General features: G+C 35.9%; 1 protein-coding gene across 1 annotated transcript in view; it reads left to right on the top strand.

Moving 5' to 3' along the window:
- The window catches only part of OLA1 (Obg like ATPase 1), a 156,737-nt gene that overhangs the window by 123,753 nt on the left and 7,678 nt on the right, over positions 1-25,306 (top strand). The gene's annotated exons all lie outside the window — the stretch shown is intronic.

Consider the following 25,306-nt stretch of genomic DNA (forward strand, 5'->3'; position numbering starts at 1 on the left):
AATATTACAAGTTTTTAGTCACATGCTTTTGTAATTTTAATATTGTTCTTTGAGGCAAAGTGTCTTTTATTTGTTCCAGTACTATTATCTCTTAAAATTTCATTTTGGAGGAAGATGGGTAGGAGACATAATATTGTACTAAAATAAACATAACTTTAAATGGAGGTAAATTATGAATGCAAATTCGCAAATATATTTAAGCCTCTCTCACTAAACTAACACTTCTTTCCATTCTTTCTATATGGCATACCACATAGTAACTGAGGGATGCAAAAAAACCTTTTTTCTTCTTTTACATTTCTGTAACTTGACACAATTATTCTAAACCATTTCAAAGTAAGTAATTAGTATTCCCATTCTATAATCTAATCAAGACTGTAACATTCTATCACCTGATTACTAAGGAAATGTGATTAAGTATCATAATGATCTGGGATCCAATACAAATACAAAATTAAAGTACAGTGTTGAGTTCTAAATTATGAGCCTTGTTTGGAGAAGGACAAGAGGTCAGTCAGGATTTCTGTGACAACTGTATTTTGTATTAGTTTTTAAATTATATAATATTAATTGGGGAGCATGTTTTTAGGAAACTCTTTGCTTTGAAATCTGAACCATCCATTTATATGGAAGAAACTTTTCTCCAGGTATAACACTTCTCGATTGTTACCTATAGCTTTTAACTCTCTAGGCCACTACAGAGCACAAAATATTTGCCCAACTGGTAAATTGAACTGTAAGTCCCACTGCGGGAAATTGCTTTGCTGTGCTCCAAACAGCAGTTATCTTAGTAATTGTACTTGAATTCTTTGTGGCTAATAGAGCATAGACGTCCATTTTACAAGCAGAAAATTATTTCTCTTAAATACCTTTAATTATAAACCTCCCAAATAAAATGTGAATCAATATACTATTGTGAGGCATTAAACTGCATCATTTTTAATTGTAAGTGTTGAAAAGTAAAATTATTTTTTCTTTTTAGTATAAAGCTGTACATATCCTACATTTCACATTCTAAACTGGAGTTCCCAACAAGGAGCTTATCAGAGCAAATTGTCTAGTCCATCCCCTTCCTCACTCAAAACCTAATGACCCTTTATCATCATGGTTTAGATTGCTGGACACAGATGTGAGAAAATATAAGTAATCTACAGGTAACTACAGTAGCTGCACTGATGTTCTCAGAGAACTGACTGCTGGGAAGATAAAGAGCTTCCCACAGAGTCTGTGACTTTCCGACAGCAAAGCACATCATGAGCTCATACATGAAGTTTTATTTGCTGAAGATTCACAATAAAATGCATTAGAACATTCAGCAGGGACTCTTTTTAGATGAGCAGAGAAATTCTGGAAGGTTATTAGTTGAGGCACCAGTGCATAGCATCACAGTAAAATTTTTTTAAAGTTCAACAATATTAATTCTTTCTATGGGCATCAAAGTTTACAGCTACAATGCAGCATTAATGTTGAATTTCTTGATATTTATGTAATCTGCAGATTCTCGTTTTCTTCACAAAAGTCTGAGCTTCATGGTGAAAAGTAGTTGGGTTATTACTTTTAATATGAAACAGGAACAGTAATTTCCCAAAGTTTAGTACTAAATTGTGTTTCAAAAGACTTGTTTATGTCCAGGCGCTCTGCTTTTGTTAGCTGTTTACATTGTGATCAGTGAGGTAAACTCATTTATGTATTTGCATGCAATTGAGTAATTTACCATTAAAAGGATGATCACGGGTTGTTTTTGGATACTGCACCTGTAGCTTACTAATTGTTAGTTTGACAATTATTTGCAGTGATCATAGTTTCATAAAGCTTTAGGAAATATATACAGTGCAAAAAATATTTGTTTAATCTTTTTTATGTCTGAAATGTTTTTAGTCATTGAATTTGGTTTGAATTATTAGATTGGGGTGAAGCAATATGAATTAGACTGCCTGAACTTCAGGTGTGTATTTCCTTTCAAAAATCATTTGCCCATCATATTTTTCTGAAAGCTAATTAATTTTGTTTCCATAAAAACTATAACTACTGGATTAGGAATAGTCACATTACCTTCATATGTCAAAATGAATTACAGTCCTCAAATCATTTTTAGAAATTACCATTTTAGTAGCTAAAAGATAAAGATTTTCAACAACCAGCATTGGTTAAGCAGTTGACAGCCAACAAAAACGTATTTCATTCATTTGTATATGGTTATATGGGTTACATACCTAGCTTAACTGTTTTTCTGTCTAGAAAATACTGGAATGCTCAGAAAATTAGAGAAGACACTAGCTAAGTCTTTTTGGCTAGGTTCCTACACATTTTTGCTTCAAGAATATTATAATATACTTTTAAAAACAATTCTTTGCAATTAGAGCACCAAAATTACATCAAATATTACTGCAACCTAAAGTTATTAAGTTTCAAGTATAAATGACCAATGAACAAACTATATTTTATTTCAGAAAAAAAGAGAAGACAAATTATCTGTAAGTACTGCTAATCATTAGAATTTCTATTATTCTGATAGCAATTATCACTCCTAGAGATTTTATCAGTAAAGATTTTTAGTTTACATTAATATATTTGAAATCATCGTAGTTGCATGGCATAGATTAATCTAAAAAACAGGACTCTGAAGAATTGAGGCAGTATTATGCATTAATTCTGTTTTTAGTTTGCTATAAGATCTAAAGAAAAAAACTATTTGTTTCCATTTAGCAGCAAACAGGAAACACAGAATTCAAAATTCTAAAAAACATATTTTCTTACTCTCTTCATGTTTAAAAGAAAAGAAACCAGAGGAGCCTGTGCAGTGTAAAATTGTTTTGCATTTTTGTTTTTACATCACCAGATTAAGGATAATGAGACCCATCTGCAAATTGTAGGAACTGCTCATTGGTTTTTGTCAAGGACTGTAGTATGTCTTTTTCCCTTCTTTTTCTTCTACGGGTTTTAAAAAAAATTTCAACAAGATACACAGAAAATTAAAAACCTTGTCTGTTATAAAGTTTTGTTTGAGCTTTTTAAACTGAGTGATTAGCAGAAATAATGACCCTGTCAGGCTTAATCACATTAAAATGTGGTTAACATCATTTAATTTTTTCCACTTAATATGCAAAAATTTCCAGTAGATTTGCAGTGAAGGCCATTGAAATTCCATTAGAACAAGAATAAAAATTTCAGGCATCATTTATTCAGGGAAGGAATAAAGGCCTCAATTGAGAACTGCTGAATCTTTCTGTTAGAGATACTATGAATCATTGCATTGAATGTACCTTATGTTTCGATAGACCTGTGTCTGGCTTTTCAAATGGTTGAAAATTATGTTTTATCATTTTTTTACAAGGGGAAAGAATCTAGGATTGCATAATTTTATAGCTATCTAAAAATTACTGAACATATTATTTTGTACTCCTTTAACCTGCCTAAATTTTAAATAGGTGTTCATTTTTGCCCCAAAGTCAAGAAAATGGAAGAATTAACTATTTTAACATGCAACAAACTGTATAGTAAACTCATAAAATGTACAGGTTTTGTTTTAAGTAGCTATGTTGGTATGTGCCAGGTAAGAAATTTAGAATTAAGAATCAAATGACACTAACTCTTTCCCAAAGTTCATAGTTTATCATTTGTCAAGCTTTAACTGGTATGTTATGTTGTATTAACTATGTCTCTATTGTAACTGAAGAACATTATGATTTCTGACATGGTTTATTCTTTTATGATCTTTTAAAATATTTACTTGTTATGATATATTCATAAAAAAGTAGGAAAAGCTTTATTTTGTTTTAAGCAATTAAGAAAATGTCTACCATTTATACTTTCCTTGGCATGTTTGTATTTGCCAGTACCCTGTGAAACTTACATTGTGTGGAATGTTTCTCTCCCATTAAAAAAAAAAAAAAAGACTGTTACTGTATATACCTGATAAGCAGAAATAGGCTTCCGGGGCCATTCCTAACTCTCAGTTAATTAAGTAATTATACATTTAAAAAAAATTTGTATTCTATTCCCAAATGATTTCAATCCATTATATAATTACACTGTGTGCACTTTCTAGTAAAAATACCATTGGAAAATTCACCAGGCAAAGTGTTCCATGCATGTACTACTTACAGTGGATAAATTTCTCCATTCTTGCTTATCTGCTCTTCTTCCCACCGTGGTTGGCTCCTGTGACCTCCTCAGAAACACCTTCCCTGACTGCCCTGTCTAAAATAATTTCCCAGACTCCCTTGTGTTCACAGCATCATATGCATTTGCTTCAGAACACTTACCACAAGTTATATAATCTCACTTATTTGTCTTTCTGTCTCATAAGAATTTAAATTCTCTGAGAAGAAGGGCCATGCCTGTTTTGTTCATTTTATATCTTGTTCTTGGCACTGGACTCAGTAAGTATTGTTGATTGATTGAATAACTGGCTGGATGATATCAGATGAATTTATCCCTTGTGTCTTAACAGTGACTTTTAGTCTTCGTGAGTAGAGATATCAAGGTATTTGAAGTCAGTCTGTTCTGGTTAGATGCATCTAAGATTTAGAGCACAGGTAGATGGACTCTGCCAGGGTCAGGGAATGTGTTCTGTAATGGGTCAGATAGTAAATATTTTTGGCTTGGAGGACCACGCAATCTCTGTTGTAGCTGCTGCTTCAAAGACAGCCATAGACAGTATGTAGACCAATGGGCATGGCATGTGCCAGTCACATTTCATGTATGGACACCGAAATTTGAATTTCATATAATCTTACTGTCGTAAAATAGTCTTCCTTTTTTTTTGAGAGAAGTCATTTTAAAATATAAAAAAGTTTCTCATAGTGGAAGCTTTGCTCAGGATGATGGCACAGTCTTTATTTGGGACATTGGGTAGGAAGCATGTCTCCTCAGAAGGAAAAGGACCCAAGAAGATCTTGTAAGTCTCAAACTAACCCACATATTTGTCTACCAACTTCCTGAAAATCAGAATGATTCACTTGTTTTTTTTAGTATAAAAACAATTCTCACCCTGTGGGCCATACAAAGATGTGCAGTGATTGACCCCAGATCTTTGCACTTAACCAAAGACAGCCTTTCAGTTGTGCACTTGATCGCCAGTCCCCATTCATTTACTGCAGTAGTTCCTTCTCTCTCCTGCATCATCATCAGCTTCTCCTTCCTGGTAGAAGGAAGCATCCTAATAGATGGTTCCCATCAGTGTTTAAGCATGCTGGGATTTCTCCAGTCTTTAGAACAATTTATTTTGACCCTGCTTGCCTTCTGCAGTATCACCCATCTCCTACTTTCTCCTGGAAAGAGTTATCTAAGTACAGTTGTCCCTCACGATATCGGGGTTCACTTACTGTGACTTACCCGCGGGTTTACCCCCGATACAGTGAAGCCGCAGTAAGTGAACCACGATATCACGAGGGACAACTGTATACTTCACTGGTGAGTACCCATATAGAATTTTATATGTTGTGAAAATTACATGGGTTTAAGAGTGTAGAAAATGTCTAAGAGCATATGAAGTGTTCGTAAGAGCGTGGGAAAGGTTAATGAGAGAGTGGGAAAGGTTTATAGGAGTGTGGGAAGGGTTTATAAAGCCTTAAAATATATATAAATAATAAAATAAATATAGCGCTGCTACTTCGTGGATTTTCACCTATCATGGGGGTCTCTGAAATGTAACTCCCATGATACGTGAGGGGTCACTGTATTATATGAAATTACATATGTAAGATATCTATAAATTTCTCCTTTTCTTTGAAGAGAAATGCAGTTGTATACTAGTATTTTTATTACTTTGCAAATTTCTTTTATTTAAAGGAAAACTGGTATGGAAAATATATCCTGAGTAATATTTTCCCTCAGAACAATTTTACCCCCAGGGGAGGAGGAGCGGAAGGGTCTAAAAGAGTTGAAAAAACACTCCATTCTCTGTACCTGTTTCTGTTTTTCTGTCCCTACCCTTTCAGAATAAACCGTGCTTAGAAATTTGACGACATTCTCTGCTACTTGGCTTTCAGGGAACCAGGTATATTAGTCTTTCACTTGTAATCTCTTCTCTTTACTGATTTTTTTTTTTCTCTCTGCTTGCCATGGATCTTCTCTGGGAATCAGTAATTGAGAGACTGTTAACATTTTTTCACTTGCCCTCTGTGCTTAATGCCTTCAACTCTAATCTATATGCTGTGGTTCTCAAACTTTAGCATCCATCAAAATGATCTGGATGGTTTCCTAAAACCCAAATTGTGGGCCCCACTTCCAGAATTTCTGATTCAGCAGGTCTGTGGGGGGATGGGGCAGAGAATTGTCATGTTCAGCAAGTTTCTAGGTGCTGCTGGTATATGGATGTTACTTTGAGAAACACTGCTGTCTGCTAATGATTTGCAATTGTATAGTCTCAGTTTCATGCCTTAGCCCTTTTCAAGTTTCTTTATTCCTGTCAAGAAAATTCCATTTGTTTATTCCATTATCATTATGAAGCTTTATATGCATAAAACTAAAAACTTCTTATTTTTCCCTATAATATATACAGTGGAATCTACTTTCAGATTCCTATCTTACTTTTCCTATCTTTGTTAGTAGTACTGGCACTCTGCATCTTTTATATTTAAGTTCTTCAAATCCTTTTAACAATTTTCTTTCATAACCATAGTTATTCAATCACTAAATTCCATCTATTTTCTTCTAAATCTGGCCCTTAGTCATCTCTTCCTCTTCAGTTACACTGCTATCAACCAAGACTAAAACCTCATCTCTCCGTTTTTGAGTTAGGTAGCAGTCTCCTAGCTTATTATCCTTGACTCTGTAGCTTCTTTTCATCCACAGAGCATTCTGATTTGCTTTAAACATGCTCACTCTGCCATTTTCTCAGTCCACAGCCCTTCATTGAAACACAAGAGAGTATCTTCACAACTTGGGATGGGCAAAGATCTCTTGGATGAGAAACAAAAAGCATTAAACATAGAAAAAAATGAGCTTTATTATAATAAATATCTTCCATTTATCAGAAAACACCATTATGAAAATGAATAGACTTTTCAAGTGAATTTATTTAAAACAGTAGATAAATGTAGCGGGCAATGTGGTCAGGGTAGTGGAGGAAAACCTTTAAACTGGGAATGTAGTGAAGAAATGAATGTTTAATCAGTTTTGTGTCTCCAGTGGAAGACACAGAACTGCCAGGGAACAGACTGTGAGAAGCTGCTCTTTATGCACAGAGCCAGGGAACAAGTAGTTCCTAGACAGACTGCTTTGAGTAATACTGGCTTAGAAATTATAACAAAGTCACATATGCTTCTACTGATTTACCTCAAATCTATTTCATATGGGTTATCTGCAACCCTAAAGAATTTTTTGCTCCTTCTTAGAAACTGTGGGAATATCATTCAGCAATGACTTTGATGGGTAGCAAAATTTGACATTTTTCTGTACAGCAGATAGGGCAGTTTAAGGAACAAAATAAAGACATGCCTTTAACTAAATTTTTTAGTGGTTAGTGCTTAGATCTGCCTTCTCAGGATAAATCTGATTAATAGCCAGATTACAGATTATAGAATTCTATTTAAGAATTGTAGTATGAGCATTGAGCCTTAAAAGAAATAAAGCCATACTTCATTTTATAAATAATAATAGCTAATAGGGTGTGGCCGAGTAGGTTTACAGTTGTGCATATGGAAAATAATACAATAATTAATGAATAATAATAGAAGAATAAACTGTGTTTCACAGACTCACAACTGTAAACCTACTTTTGACCCACCTGGTACGTATGTTGAGCACTTACGTTGTGTTAGATGTCATGCTAAGCACTTTATGTGCACTTTCTCATTGAATCTTCACAAACACCTTCTGAAGTAGATGGTTTCCAGTTGAGAAAACTGCAACTTTAGAAAGGACCCATGACATAACCAGTATCCTTGTGCTGTCTGGTACTAGCTCTCTGTAACCATATTCTGTACTGTCTCCCTTTGCAAAGGTGTTACCTATGGGAATCCTTAAGTATAGGATTTCATTCAAATGAATTAACTTTAGTTTTTTAAAAGTTGATTTTTGTGTACAATGTCTTTTCAATAAAATAATGGGCTCTGGTTTATTATTGCTTGCTAAGACAAAGTATAAACTACAAAACCAACTACAAGTTTTAGTAGATGTGATTCTACTTCCATGTGTTTCCCAATTATTCTTGTTCTTGTGTAAAAAAATATTTCATTAAGCCAATTTGCATTTTAAGACTGTGTAGACCAAATTTTGTTCAAGTAGACATTCCTATAATGGAGAATAAGTTCTCATCAGAAGCAGCTGAAAGTTTTGCTACAGACTGCATACACTGATAGGGAAAAGATACTTCATTCTTCTGATATGGTTCCATTTAGCACCCCTGAAAATATGTGTTAATAAGAATAGTTTGAGTTTCATGTAGCTATGCGCAACTATTGAAGTTTGCATAAGAGTTTTTCAGTGTTTCTTGTTTCTTCCCTGTCCCCAAATCCTTTTTCTCCAAAGTTACAGAAATAGTGACTTTCCCTTTTTCACAGTGACTATTTGCCTTGGGATTGTACCCTTCTGCATCTGTTCCTTTATGACATTCACATGTAATCTACATGGTAATAGATAGAGGGTTTGAATGAGCAACATCATGAGGTAATAGCCTCCTGTGTCAGAATATGGAAGCACCCTCCAGAGGCTGAATTAAGAACAACCTCAGGAAGAAGGATCTGTTTGAGAAAGGAGGTCTGTGTAAATGGATTCTGACATACACACCCATATTTATCTTTCCCTTGGGGGTTTATTACTTTTTTATTGGCCCCACAAAATTTCAGCTCTGTCATGAAGAAAAGTTCTTTCCTCTTCTGCTTTTCCTGTATAACTGGATTAACTTGAGAAATGTTATAATTATACAACAAAAAAGAAACATTAAATGTATTGGTTTCTTTTTTCCAAAATTCCCAGTTTTAATGAGGTCAGATCTTCCTTAATTGAAATTGTGCACCCCTCTCCTCATTATGTCTGTGACACATTACTTCCTGTCATAACACTTAGGCTCTTTTATAATTATGTCTGTTTTTCCTCTCCTCCCACACCCCCTTTTTCAAAGTTGTATTCCCAAAATCTAGCATAATGCTTATTAGTACACATAGTTTTATATATATATATATAACTAGTTGCAGTCATTGTGCTTGAATTCTTTACCTTCTAGTCACCTTCCTATCTATACAGAGTCAGTTAGGCAAGACTTCCCCCAGAAATACGGGCCTGGCTTTTAAAAAGAGGTCTCATTCTTTACTGCTCACAGGCAATCTAACAGTATTTTTAACTCTACAGTAACTATTGAGAATGAATGACCCCACTCACTGATAGGAGACAGCTAAGGTTGGGGGTTTTAGATACTTTCATACTACATTTACCTGTGAGAATAGGTATTTTTATTTGTGTTACAAGTGATTAAATGAAGGTTCAGGAAGCTTAAATGGTTTTCCCAGAATCTTATAGCTCAGAAATTTGAATTGATATTTGCCTTGCTCCAAAATCTCTTTTTCTTTTTTTTATTATATTTTATTGGTTATGCTGTTACAGTTGTGATGACTTTTTCCCCTTTGCCCCCTCTACTCGGCACCGCACCACTCCCTCAGGCAATTTTCCCTCCATTGTTCATGCCCATGGGTCATGCTGTAAGCTCTTTGGCTCCTTGATTTCCTATGCTGTACTTTACATCCCCATGGCAATTCTGTAACAACCTATTTGCGCTTCTTAATCCCCTGACCCTTTCACCCATTCTCCCCCTCCTGCCTCCCATCTGGCAACCTTCCTGTAACTAACTTCTTTATTCTTGCTTTTAAGAGTCTCTCTTTATCTTTAACCTTTGAACTTTTAATTATGATGTGTCTTGGAGTGGGCCTCTTTGCATCCATCATAACTGAGACTCTGCGCTTCCTGGACTTGCATGTCTATTCCCTTCACCCCTTTAGGGAAGTTTTCTTTCACTATTTTTCAGATAGATTTCCAATTTCTTGCTCTTTCTCTTCTCCTTCTGGCACTCCTATGAGGTGAATGTTGATCCTCTAAAAGTTGTCCCAGAGGCTGTTTAAACTATCTTCATTTTTTTTGGAATCTTTTTTCTTCTTCTTGTTCTGATTGGTTGTTTTTTGCTTCCTTATGTTCCAAATCATTCATTTGATTCTTGGCTTCATCCACTCTTCTGTTTCCCTGTAAATTGTTCTTCATTTCAATAAGTGTATCCTTCATTTCTTTTTTTTAAAGATTTTATTTATTTATTTTTAGAGAGGACAAAGGCGGGAGAAGGAGAGGGAGAGGAACATCAATGTGTGGTTGCCTCTTGCGCACACCCTGCTGGGGACCTGGTCCGCAACCCAGGCATGTGCTCTGACTGGGAATTAAACCAGGGGGCCTTTTGTTTGCAGGCTAACACTCAATCCAGTGAGCCCCACTAGCCAGGACTGTATCCCAGGACTGGGTCTTTTTCATGCTGCGGAGGTCCTCACTAAGTTCCTTGAGTATCCTTATAAACAGTGTTTTGAACTCTGTATCTCATAGATTGCTTATCTCCATTTCATTTAGTTCTTTTTCTGGAGTTTTGATTTGTTCTTTCATATAGGCCATGTTTCTTTATCTCCTTGTTTTGGCAGTTACCTGCCCCCCCACCCCCACCATGTTTGTTTCTATGTATTGGGTAGAGCTACTTTGATTCTATGTCTTAGTAGTATGACTTCATGTAGTAGATGTCCTGCAGGGTCCAGTGGCACAGCCTCCCATTATTACCCAAGCTGGGTACTCAAGGTGCACCCTTTGTGTGAGCTGAGTACACCCTCCTCTTTTACTTGAGCCTTGGTTGCTGTTGGCAGGTCAGTGGGAGGGATTTACCCAGGTCAGTCAGCTGCAAGGACTGGATGTGACCACTGACCACCAACTTTCACCCTCTGTGGAGGATCCACTATGTAGGGGCAGGGTGGTGGTGCTCCAGTGTGGTCTGTAGCTGTCCACTGGGTGCAGTGACCCTGGGGTATCCTGGGTGGTGCAGGCCAAGGTCAGCCCCATCTGTGTTTTTGCACAGGGCACCTTGCCTGAGCTATAAAGCAATCTGAGATGGCTGCTACTTGTGCCGGGCTTGGAGATTCCCAGGCAAAGCCAAGCTGTGACTAATCTGGCTGCCGCAAGGGCTCATGAAGCCAACTGTTGCTTGTTTGATAGAATTTCGGAGCCAAGACTAGTCTTTCTATGGAAAAGCAGCTTGGGTAGGCCAGTAAGTTGGGTGGGGTAGAGCCTCTGTCAATCTCCAAGGTGAGTCACACAGTATTAGCCATGTTGATGGACTCTCAGATGTAGCACCAGCCTGCCGGCTCTGTTGAGGGAGGGCTCAGTAAAGAGACCTTGGCCTCTGCTTGTCCAGATGCCAGACACTTTTGTCTCTCCCTATATACCACTGGTGACCTTCAAGCTGCCATCCCAGTGCTGGAGCTCAGAATGAATCTGAGTAGGTGATTATGTGTGTGGGTTCCCCAAGAGGAACTGCTTAGGGCTCCAGCAGCCTCCTACACCAACTCATCTCCCCTGGTATTCACAACCAGAAGTTGTGGGGATTGAAATTCCTGGCACTGGAATCCTGGGCTGGGTGGTCTGCTGTGGGTCCTAAGATATCCCTCCCTGATTTTTATCCATGTGGGTGTGGGGCTAGTCTAGTTGCATCCTCGTCCCTTCTACCAGTCTGGATGGGTGTGGTTTCTTTAATGCCGTAGTTGTCAAGCTTCCATTCAACTCCATTTCTGACATTCCTGAATGATGGTTGTTCTATATTTTAGTTGTAATTTTAATGTGGTTGTGCAAAGAGGTGGGCCATGTCTGCCTTCATTGCTATCTTGATTGGAAGCCTCAAACTCTCTTTTTCTATTGATCACTACTACCTCTGCAGGAAGGTCAGACATTACAGGAACATAATATGCGGAATGCTAGCTCTTAGTTTTTTATCTTTAAATACTCAGTTTAGCTTTGTTTTGTTTTTTAATTAGGTAATTAACATACTCAAAATTCTCCCCTTTAAAGAACAGTAGATGCCCAAATAATATCATTTCATTTAATGTCATTTCATCAAAAGAACTAAACTCTTGTTTATGTCAATTAGCTTCTGGTAAAATTGTTTTCATTACACAGTTTCACCACAGTTCCAAGAACCTGTCAACAACATTAAGTGAGGACTTACTGTACACTGTTTCAGTGGGTTCCAGTATATTCATAATGTTGTGCCAGCATCACCACTAATGTCAGAACATATTCACCACCCCATAAAGAAACCCTGTGCCAATTCATAGTCACTTACCATTGCCTTTTCCACCTAGCCCCTGGCAACCACTGATCTACTTTCTGTCCCTTTGGATTTGTATAGCGAGGATATTTCATATAAATGTAATTATACAATAACGGCTTTTTGTTTATGGCTACTCGTACTTAGTATAATGTTTTCCAGATTTATCCATGTTGTAGCATGTACCAGTATAGTTGACCCTTGAGCAATGTGGGGTTTAGGGGCGCTGACCCCCATACAGTCGAAAATATATGTCTAACTTTTGAATTCCTAAAGCTTAACTGCTAATAGCCTGCTGTTGGCCTTACTGATAACATAAAGTTGATTAACACATGTTTTGTACGTTTTATATATTATTTACTATATTCTTATAGTAAATAAGCTAGAGAAAAGAAATTGTTATTAGGAAAATTATAAAGAAGAGAAAACACATGTATAATGTTGTATTAAAAAATCTGTGTATAAGACCCACACAGTTCAAACCCGTGTTGTTGAAGGATCATCTGGACTTCATTTCTTTTCATGGCCGAATTACATTCCCTTATGTGGATATACCACTTGCTCTCTTTCATTCTTTGTTATAATCACCCTAACGGGTATGGAATGGTATCTCATTATGGTCTTGGTTTACATTTCTCTAGTGATTAGTGATATGAACATCTTTTCATATGCTTGTTGGCCATTTTGTGTATCTTCCTGGGAGAAATGTGTGTTCAAGTTCTTCACCCATTTTAATTTGGGTTTTTGTCTTTTTATTACTGAGTTATAAATTGTAATTATTATTGAGTTTTTTAATATATTCTGGCTACTGGGACCTTTCAAATAGATGATTTCCAAATATTTTTGCTTGATACTCTATCAAGATAGAATAGATTCTTGATATCAAGAATAAATTTATTGATAGTGTCATTTCACTTTCTTGATAATGTCTTTGGTATACAAAATTTTTAATTTTGATAAAGCCTAATTTACTTTCTTTTTGGTCGTTTGTGCTTAGGTGTCATGTCTAAGAAACTTGTCCAATCCAAGATCATGCAAATGTCACCTCTTTTTTTCTAAGAGTTTTTATAGTTTTAACTTTACACTTAGGTCTTTGACCCATTTTAATTTTTGTTTGTGGCTGTCCAATTGTCTAAGCACTATTTCTTGACTATTCTTTTCCTATTTAATTGCTCTGGTACCCTTATAAAAAATTGATTGACTATAACATAAACTCTATAACAACAGCCCCCAAATAACCCAATTTTAAAAATGGGTAAAGGACTCGAATAAACATTTCCCCAAAGAAGACATACAAGTGACCAACAAGCATATGAAAAGATGCTCAACATCACTGATTATTAGAGAAATATAAATCAAAACCACAAAATATGAATCATTTCACGCCTGTTAAAATGGCCACTATAAAAGAAAATAAGAAATGTTGGCAAGAATGTGGAGAAGGTAGAACCCTGGTGCAGTGTTGGTAGGAGTAAAAAATGGTGTAACCACTATGAAAAACCATATGGAGGTTTCATTTAAAATTAAAAATATAATTACTGTATAATCCAGCAATCCTATTTTGGGTATATATCCAAAAGAATTGGAAAACAGAATCTGCATGCCTGTGTTCGTTGCAGCATGTTCGCAATATTCAACAGATAAAACAACCCAAATGTCCACCAGTGAATGAATGGATAGATAAAATGTGTTATATACGTACAATGGAATATTCTCAGTGTAAAAAAGAAGGAAATTCAGCCTAAAAAAGAAGGTCATATGCCACAACATAGGTGAATCTTGAGGATATTATGCTAAGTGAAATAAGCCGATCAAAAAAGGCAAAAAACTGTATGACTCTGCTTATAAGAGGTGTCTAAAGTGGTTAAACTTACAGAAACAGAAAGTAGAATGAGGGGCTGGGGCTGGGATGGGAAACAAGTAGGTGCTCAGTGGGTATAAAATTGCGGTTTTGCAGGATAAAAAAGTTCTGAAGATTCACTGTACAACAGTGTGAATATAGTTAATGCTACTGAACTACAAACTTAAAAATAGTTAAGATGGTAGTTTTTTTCTAACACAATTAAATTTTTTTAAATCAACTGATTATAGATGTATAGGGTTTATTTTTGAACTTTCAGTTCTGTTCAATTGATTATATATGTCTAGCCTTATGCCATTGTTATATAGTCTCAATTACTATAGTTTATGAGTAGTTTTGCATTAGAAAGAAGTGGATCCTCCAATTTTGGTCTTTTTTAAGATTGTTTTGGTTATTTGAGGTTTTTAAATTTTATGTGAATTTTAGGATGGGCTTGTCAATTTATATACAAAAGGCAGCTGGAATTACGATAGCTTGCATTGAATCTATTGATCAATTTGGGGAATATTGCTATCTTAATATTGTCTTCATATTCATGAACATATCTTTGCATTCACTGTCTTAAATTTGTCAGTGATACTTTGTCGTTTTCATGTACAAGTACATTTCTTTTGTTGACTATATTCCTATCTCAGTTCAGTTTTTACCATTTATATATGCTCAGTGCTGAAGTTTTCATCGTTTTTATGGTAGTGTGTTTCTTCCGCACACTGCTGCTGTGTGCACTGCATCCCCTCCCTCCCACCCTTCCCCCTCGCTGCCTGCTCCCTCGCCCTTTCCCCCTGTGTGTATATACTCTTATTCCAAGCATTTTCACCCCGTTTCTCTCAAAATATCAAAGGGAGTCTCTTGACTTTCTTCATATTCATAAGGAATCTGGATGTGGAAATCCCATTGGTGATACCATCTGCATTCTCTAAAAAATTTTATCTGTGGTAGTTAAATCAAGATATGTCATTCTCCCTATAAGTTTATGTTTTGATTATGGATTATATCAACCTGGTGTCTTCCTCTTTGCACAAAAGTGAAAGGAAAGATAGTTTATTTGGGGGTACCATGGCCAAAAGTATTTTCATCTCATCTATAGGATTATTAACTTAGTTGGAAAGTATTCTTGCAGCTAATAGAGTTTTATAGTCTCAAGCTATAAATATTGGTTTCATGCCTCATGACAACTTTACTTACAGAATATTTCTATATGAAATGTTTAAGACTAGAATATAGAATTGCAAAGAAATGGAAGAGGTTCAAAATTAGTACCTCTCAGCCATCACAGTGCAGAGTGCTATAAAGATTGGGTCGTACTTCAGAGATTATAAACCTAGGTTTTCTTGTGGAGTCCTGGATTCGCAGGTGGTTCAGAAACTATATTTTGAAAAACACTGTTCTAAAGTATCAAAAATGTACTCAGCTTGGAGCCACTTAGTATGAACACAAATCATAATTTAGTAGCCTTGAAGGGGTAAGAAGCCTGAGATTCAGGAAACATCTTAACATTTGAGATGCTCATTTTGGTACATTCACCATGAACCCTGGTGTTCAGACTTGAATTACAAGTGGTTCAAGCCACAGATTTAACTTGGGAATCAAAATAACCCCATTATACTATGAATTTTTATTTGTATAACTGTACTTGAATTGGGTATACTTCTTACATGTTCTGTTGGTATGATTTTTTCACTTCACCATTCTAGCTAATAAACATGCATATCTCCAATCGTCAGGTCAGCTATGGCTTACTAATGTCTAATGGTTGCCTCTGACAGAAGAGACAGGTAGCTAGGGTCTGTAAGAGTCATATGTATGTACTTTTAAGTGTTCATTTACCTAATCTTTTTTAGATTAACTTTCAATTTAATTCATTCCTATTTATTGATCTCTCAACATTCACTGAGTATCTGCTTGTGCCAGTCACTGGTATAAGTGGTGCTGGAGATACTGCAGTGAACAAAGTATTTGAGAAGTTCCTTGCCCTAATGACTGGGTAAAGCAGGTTCACCAATGCTGGGAGGAAGACAATAACATTAAGATCATATGTGGGGGGACCCCAGAAAAACAGATTTTTTAAAATTAAAAATTGTGTATTTATTCTTACATGTTTGAACTTCAGTCACCTTCAAAGTACTCTCCATTTGATGCAATACACTTATCAAGTCATTTTTTCCACTGCTAAAACAGTTTTTGAATGCATCAACTTTGATGCCTTTTAGTGTGTCTGCTGTTTTTTGTCTCACCTCTTCCACATTGGCAAAACGTTTCCCTTTAAGGACTTTTTTCATCCAGGGAAACAAAAAAAAGAAGTCACTCAGGATGAGATCAGGTGAATAGGAAGGGTTGGGCACAGGGGTCATGATGTTTTTGGTCAAAAATTGCCGAACACTCAGCACGATGTGAGCAGGTGCGCTCATGAATCACCCATCATGAATGGGCAAATGTGTTGAAAGTCTTCAAAAAAAATTCACTGAAGCCAAAAGCAGCTTCTCACAACAATGCCAACTGGTACACTGATACAGATGGGTTCCTAGAACACACACCTAACAGGGGGAGCCTGTACTACAAGGGGCCACCCTCCAGAAGGTACTGAATTTTTCGGACCATAAGATGCACCTAGATTTTAGAGGAAATAGAGGAAAAATTTTGAAGCAAAAAATATGGTAAAATATGTAATAACATAAATAACATACTATTTCACCAATGTAAATGTAAACAGAACTCAACAGCAGCATTAACAACCATTATTCCTCCCAAATTGGAGGGATGCATCTTATAGTCTGAAAAATACAGTGATTCTGGCTTTTTTGGGGGGGTCCCCCCATAAGTGCTACAAAGAAAAGTAAGTCAAGGTGAGGGAATAGAGTGACAAAAAATTGGAAGAGAGAGGCTTTTTTAAAAATATGGGACAAAGTAGTAGCATTTGAGCAGAAATAGGAAGTGCCAAAAGATTTTTGCACTTGTTTTTGTTCAATTTCTAGCATATGCCATAAAATGATAGAATTTGCCGTCTGAAAAAGGATCTCTCAGTCATTAAACTTCAGAGTTGTTAAAAACAACAGAACTCTTTCTTTTGATGAACAATGATGTGGAGACCCAACATATGAGAATGGTGCAGCTCTGGTTGAAATGCAAGAACAGAGGGTACAGAACCTCTCTGTTTCTTCCCCCCTTGTTTTCTCCATCCTCTTTCCTCCTAGCATCTTCCAAGTATCTTTAGGGAACCTAGAAGAGGTTGAAAACTACTTATTAGTTTGCAGGTGAGTGAATTTTTTATCCTTACCCAAGGACACTCTATCATTGTTTTTTGGGGTTTTTTTTTGTTTGGTTTTTTTTTTAGAAAGAGAGGAAGGGGTAGGGGAGAGAGAAACATCAATTGGTTGCCTCTCATAGGTTCCCCGACAGGGGATCGAACCCACAGCCTAGGCACGTGCCCTGACTGGGAATTGAACCCTTGACCCTTTGATATATGGGATGACACTTGAACCAACTGAGCCACAACACTGGCCAGGGATGAAGATGAGTAAATTAAAGCTAAGAGGCCTTAAATAACTATCTTTAGCTAGTTACTAGCTAAAGTTCTTTCCACATTCTTATTCATTCAGAAAATGTTTGAGCTTTCACCATGTGCCAGGTGCCGTGCTAGGAGAGTTCTATGGATATATCAGGGAACAAAGACAAGTTCCTGACCTCAAGAAGTTTTTAGTTTTAGTGTATAGTGGGAGGAGATAGGCAATTTCTAGTATAGGGTATAATGTGGTAATAGCATCTATCCATATAGGAAGCTCAGGGAAAGCTCTGCAGGAACTGGTTTCTTAAAGAATAAATTAGAGTTAAACCAGTTAATGGGAACTGCAGTCATATACTTAAATAAGGATTATCAGAACGCTTTCAGCTGCAAATAACAAAGACAATCTCTGTACATAATAAGACCCAAGGTAATTTGTCTCCAGGGTTGGTTAATTCAATGTCCTGTGATATTACCAAGAAAAAGTGTTTTTCTCATCTTTCCCACTTCTACTCTTTAGGTCACAAAATGCCTGCTAGAATTTCAGGGTTAAGATCCAGACACAGTGGACAGCAGAGAATCTTTTCTCTTTTTAAGAGTCTAAGGGAATGTTTTAGGTTCTTTTCATAGGCTTCTCCTCTTGCCCCGTTGACCAGAACTGGTGCATATGCCCACTCAAACCAGTTGCCAGGTGGAAAATAGGATTCCTATGATTTACTCCAACTAATTAGGATTTGCCCTAATGTTCCTCTTGTTTATTCATTGTGAGACGTTTTTTTAAGGGAGCCTTGTTGCTGAACATAGAAAATATTGTCATACAGTGATTATATGTTACATAGATTAATTGTATGTATTATCTTTGCATTATCTTTTTTAAGCATATTAAGAGTTAAAGAAGTCCCAGAGTCATAGTGAGCCCAAAGTGTTGGGATAAATATATTTCAGTTTTTCTAATTTGCTTTTAAGGTTGTCTGCTTGTCACAACACCTATCATTTCAATTTCCTCATAACCTTCCAGTTACCGTTAGAGTCAGAGAGCTTGTTAATCTTTGAAACAGAAAGCCTGAAGCCTAGTGTGTATTTGCTGCAGAAGGAATGCCCATTTCTTTAGAATTTTTTATGTACACACATACATACATGTATCCAAATGCCATTTTATTATAGTAACAACAAAATGGGGCTTTTCAGACAGTGGTTTGGTGAGGTCCTCATAGGAAACAATTTGTGGTAATATCCCTTTTACTTGCTATGAATTCAGATTTCACAGAAGTCCTCTCTGCTGGAATCACTTCTTATAATTTGAATCTAGTCTTCAAAGCTAACTTAGTACAGATGTTTTTCCAGGTATTGAGGCTTTTTAGAATGAGAGAAGGATAATTATGTCTTATAAAGTAAGAAACAGTTGACCATGGTTATTCTCTCTAAATTAATTCTTTTTACTGTGAATCTGAAACTTCTTTGACATGACAGAGGATTCAGATCAGATATTTTCCATAGACTTCCTGAAATTCTGGTGACTTTTTCCTCTTCTGGTTTTTGAACCTGGAAAATGGAAGCAGGAATTTTTCTATTCTCACTCCTCTCATCAGTGGGATAGGTAGTTAGCATCTGCTTAGTTATCAGATGGTCTTCAGAGTTATCTTAGACATTTTCATGCTTTCAGTTAATGTGCTTTTATTTTGAAAGTCCTTTATTAGTTCAATGTTTCTGAAAGTTTAACATGCATAAGAAATACCTAGGGATCTTATTAAAATGCAAATTATGAAATTCTGCTTTTCTAACAAGCACCCAAGTGATGTGCCCATACTTTGAGAAGCCAAGTTGTAATTGTTATTCTATATTAACTCTGTGAAGTAGACAAGAATGTTGAAACTTGAAGTTTATTACATACATCAAAGATGGGAATTTCTTTGTGAAAAGGGATTAGATTTCCAGATACTAATCAATTATACTAGAAATTACTTTTTTGGTATTTCTTCTTTTTCCCTCCTGCTCCTCCAACTGACTTCCTTAATCAACCCATTCTAATAACTTTATTCAAACAAAGAATTTTTAAGAGTTGGTGATTTGGGGTTTCTAGAGCCAATTTTTGAGGTTGAATGAATATTGTTTATATTACATATTTCAGTTGGTGTATTGTTTGTGCTGTTACTTTTAGTGTAGGTTTCCAGTATTTTTTATTGATATTTGTAAGTGAAGTAGATTGATTAAATAATGTTTATGTCATCTTTCAGAAGATAACCTTACCTTCCATAAGTCTTACTGTATTTCTTTTTCTTTTGTATATGTGTGTGTTATTTCAGAACACTGTAAATTGACACTAATTTGCAGTGGGTTTGTTTGGAAATCAGAAAAGAGGAATGTGATATATTTAAGTCATTCTTTGGGACACTAAATAGTTGTTTGTTTTTTTAAGAAAAAAAATTTTTTCCCTGGCTGGTGTGGCTCAGTGGATTGAGCACCAGCCTGCAAACCAAGGGGTTGTCAGTTCAATTCCCAGCCAGGGCACATGGCGGGTGGGGGGGCACACAGGAGCCAACCACACATTGTTGTTTCTCTCCTCTTTCTCCCTCCCTTCCCCCTTCTTTAAAAATAAATAAATAAAGCCTTTTTTTAAAAAAAGGAATTTTTAAGTATTTTATTTTTATGTATTTTTAGAGAGGGGGGAAGGGAGAGAGAGATGGAGAGAAACATCAATCAGTTGCCTTTCACACACTCCCAACTGGGGACCTGACCCAAAACCCAGGTATGTGCCCTGACTGGAATCAAATGGGCAACCTTTTGATTCACAGACCGGAGCTCATCCACTGAGCCACACCAGCCAAGACAGGGCACTGAACAGTTTTAATAGAAATAAGAGTAAACAGTTTTAATAGAATTAAGAGTAAATATCATTTCTAGTAAAGGAGGCAACTAGAAATGACTTCAGTGTTTATCAGTGCCCCCAGATTTATGGTATATCCATACCATGAACAACATGAGGGGAACTAGCTTAGTAAAGGTTAGGTCCTTAATAACATTAACTAAATGGTATCAAGTCACTGAATAAACCAGCCCTGGATCCTCCTTTGTGTAAGTTGCATCATTTTCTGAATATTGACATATGGTTCTTGCCAGCAGTTATATTCAGTCAAAAGCAAGATATCACTGCTAATTTTTTTTAAGTCAAAACTATATAAGGTGTGTATAAGGACCTAATATGCCATATGTAACAACTTCAAAGATTTTAAATATACTTTGATGTTGCAAAGAAGAATTTGGAAGAGTTCTAATGCTCAACAAAGATATCAGAAATGATAATGTAACTTGGCTTTAGTGCTGGATTTAGCCATCTTTAAAGGATTTTTAGAACAATCAGAATTTGAGTAGCTAAAGGTAGTGGAATGGCTAGATGGATATGAAGTGTAGAAAACAATATATTAAATTAGAGAAAACTATTTAAGGGGCTTATTTTAAGTTGCAAGAATTTAGTTTTATGTAAAATATCAAATACTACCATTGAGGTTATTTTATTTCCCATTATAAAGGTAAGTACTGTTTTGTGAAACCTGTATCAGTTTGGGTATGTGGATAAAAGTAATGTCTGTGCACCATATGTTTGAGTTGAGTATAAAATCAATTTCTTACTGCGGGTGATGGTCAAAAATGTTGAAAGCTATTGTATTAGGACACAATAAAATGAAGGATTTAACTTTAGGATGGAGGGCTTTGAGTTAAGATGGTGGACTGAGCCAATACAAGAAACTCCCTTCTTGTTTCTAATATATAGAAACACCAGAGAAGATAACCAGAAACAGGTTGTATTGATGATGGTGTGGTATTTTTAGAACACGCAACAGGACTTGAAAGCAAGAAAAAGGATTCTCTAGATGCCCCAAATGAAGAGGACTCAGTGACGGTAGAGAATCAACAGTGTGTGGCCCTCAGGGAAAACTGAGCTTACACCTATGGGTTAGATGCCTTCATGTCCATGTAGGAGTCAGTCAGGGCACAGGCCCTATGCTGCAGGTGCTGCTGGAACAAGGCTCACTCACAAAGCCTAGAGAAAGCTGTTCCTTCCATGATTAGATACTCAAAAAATGCCCCCACTTCCACCGCTTGGGGACAAGGGAGGAAACTGTTAATCTCAGGAAATTTGGGACTGGAACTCAACTCTAAGAGCTAGGGAGACCTAATTTGCGTTACCAAAAACCTAATGCTGAAACCTAAGCCTTAAAACACTAAGGCTTAAAATGACCCAGACCCCAAGATCATACTCCATTAGTCTTCCCCTAGAAGAAACAACCATAAAACTATTCAGTAGGTACATCTCAACAAACCAGTAGACCACAGACTCCACTGAAACATAACTGCTGTGCCCACACACCGAAAACAACACAGCATATACACAGCAACCAGATGTTGTGAGAGGTTAGTAGATGACAAATGGTGGGAACAGAGTTCTACCCGTGAAACCAGAGTAATTAGAGAAAAAATCTTTTAAATTAACCTCATTAAAAGACTGAAGGGAACTAAGAATTCATTAAACAAGAGTAAAATGTTACCCAACAAAGAGCCAGGTAGATTTGAAAGTGAAACAAATAGAAGTTTTAGAAATAAAAGTAGTATCTGGGAAGAAAAATATAATGTAAACTAACCCTAAGAAAATGAAATTATAGATTCTGGAATTTCAAGACTGTCTAAGAAGGTCAGATGTTAAAACCAAAGGTAAATTTGAGACACAATCTTTTAGAAATCTAGTACTACCTTAATATTAAAGCTCTCATTCTGCCAAAGAATCTAGCATCACAAGCAGTGTATCTCCAAGCATCACCCTTCTAGTCTTTAAACTGATTGCCCCTGCTTTGTCTCTTTGCGTCATTCCCAGGGAGGAAAATACAGCTAATGGCAGTTCCTCTTTCCACTTGTCACTCAAAAGACTTTAGGGGAAATCAGTGTGGCTCCGGCTCCTCAGGAGGAGAATGGAACCCCTTGCAATAATGTGTTCATGTACATTTATTTGTAAATGGATACATCCTATGAAAGAACTCTTTATGAATGTATTGTCTTTACTGTTTCTTCTCCACTCATAATTTGATATTTTATGACAATATTATCATTAGCATTATTGTTTTGATCACTAACAATTGCATAGTTTTCTTTACATATTTGCTAAGATTTATATATGGAAATTATTTTTCAGTCTTATTGTTCACTTTGAAAGAATGTATTTGAAACTGTTTTTCTAGTAGTGATACTGATCTCAACTTTGATTTTTTTTCATGTCCCTCATGTGCTGTAGCACACATTTTTGAGATGACTAACTATATAGTTTGGGGTATGGTTTGTAGCAATAGAATAGACATTTTTCTGCAAACGGTAACTGGTCCCAATGGGGTTCAAACTTGTGATCTTGGCCTCATTATCACACTTTTGTAACCATCAGACCTAACAGATATATTATACATATTGCAGTCAGTAATCTTGAAATTGAGTCATATTTTTAATATTACCCCTGGCTTATTTCAAATATGTAATTAAAAATCACTTTGGGACATTTCTCACTTTTGTTTGATAGTAAAAGTAACAAAAGTAAGGCAGACAGCCAAAGAACCTAACTGACTTTTCATCTTCCCTGTGTTTTCTATGACAGTGAAAGTCACAAAAGTGAAGCTTGCAGGCAAAGAACCTAACTCACTTTGCGGAGAGTGCTACGGTACCTTTTTCTTTTAGTGAGGCTATAGCAGGTCTGATGTCAGTCACTTTAGAGACCTTTAGACCTCAGTGCTCATTTATTGCTAAAATGTACCAGCTCTGCTTCTGCATTATGAAGATCATCTGTCAACACTTTGAGATATTCTCCTTTGTTATTAAGCTTGTGATGCTCTACACTGTCAGGTTTTTTGCCAATTATAGTTAAGGTACAATGGTGTATTCACCAGATCAAAGTCTCACATTGGCGGTAGAAGGATGATTTGTAAGTCTTTATTCATCTGAATTGTACAATAGAACACCTGAGGAATGCAAATAATCCCTCTGAGGCCTCTACAGGAAAGGCTGTTAAAGTGACAGGGTAGAACTATTGTTATTCTGAATTGATGTTTTAGCCAAAGTAATTATTTCTTATCTTGTTGTTTCCTAACAGTTCTAGTTTTATTAGTTATGTTGACCATATTTATGAAGCAAAATATATATGATATTTTTATTATTATCCTTTTACATGGGCTTGTTTAATTTCACTTTCATTGACTCTGTATTTGGTGTGTGATTTTTTTAATTGCATACTTGATTGCATCTGACTTGCATAATAAATGTATGGCACACTTTAATGTACAGTTTGGTCTGAGTAGTGTAAGTCTATGAAGTAACCTAGAATCTCATAATTTTATTATAGGCAGAAATATCAATTTAAATTTTCTCTTTTTTTCATTAACCTGTCCTTTATAATTTTGGATAAGAAAATACCTGGTTTGAGTTTCCTGTTTTAAAGGGTGCTAAACCAAGCTGGGTTGGTCTGGTTTTTCTAGGATGTGACCAAAAGGAAAAAATAATTATGAAAAGCAAGAACCACTAATAACATATTAAATAAATAAACTGTATGTTAGCCTTGTATAACAAACATGTACAAACTTGTGAATTTTTCATTCCTTTATCCTATTCTAAATCCTATTTAGTAGGTCATACATGCTTTTAATTTTCTAATAATGCTGATTCTCTGCCGTTTTCTTTGATAGGTGAGTATTAATGAATTTGTGGCTTAATTCTTGTGTTTCTTTTCCCTAATGTGACATTAACATTGATTATTTAACTCAAGCAGCGATGTCCCACCCATGGCCTGCAGGCTGTATGCTGCTCAACATAAAGCCATAAATTTACTTGAAACCTTTTTTTTGCTCATCGGTTTTCATTAGTGTTTGTATATTTAATATGTGGCCCAAGACAGCTCTTCTTCTTCCAGTGTGGCCCAGAGATGCCAAAAGGTTGGACACCCCTGCAAGTTTTTTGCCATAGTAGCTATTAAAACCTTTGTCTAAATATGGGAGCCTAGTGGAACTAGTATACATAGTACTATATACTATGTATGATATACATTAATATAAATTTCTATGAAATCTATATTCAATTCTACACTAAACTCTATTCTAGAATTATAGGCATACATACTATGATTATCTGAGAATAAAGATTAATAATAGTAATTACTGTTAATATTTGTTTCCTGTATGCCAGGCATTACCTTTTTGGTTCCTTTACAATATAATATGTACTGTTATCATCTCCATTTTTATAGATGAGGAAACTGAGGCTTAGAAAGGTTCAGTAACCTGCCCAAGAATTAAAAAGCCAGCAAAGTGGTAGGATCAGAATTTGGTTAATATACTCACTACACTTAATTCTTTTGTGTTCTAACTACTACATTGTCAGAATACCCCATGCTTTGCAGAACAAAAAATAAAGTCATCTTTTTAAGTAATACTTGGTATCAATTTTCTAACTGATTTGGCTTTTCAAACCCTTTTCAATTCAAAGGACTTTATTTCCTTTGCAGTTCTATTACTCATGATCCTACAGAAGTGAGGTTTATAAGAGCAGTGCGTACATAATCAATTAGATTTGTAAATCTGTATTTCTGGACATGTTTGTTTTGATTAGCAGAAAGCTCCCTCAAAACCAATACAAA

The sequence above is a fragment of the Phyllostomus hastatus genome, unplaced genomic scaffold (genome assembly GCF_019186645.2).
Source record: "Phyllostomus hastatus isolate PE091 unplaced genomic scaffold, TTU_PhHast_1.1 phas_contig_1, whole genome shotgun sequence".
NCBI classification, from domain to species: domain Eukaryota; kingdom Metazoa; phylum Chordata; class Mammalia; order Chiroptera; family Phyllostomidae; genus Phyllostomus; species Phyllostomus hastatus.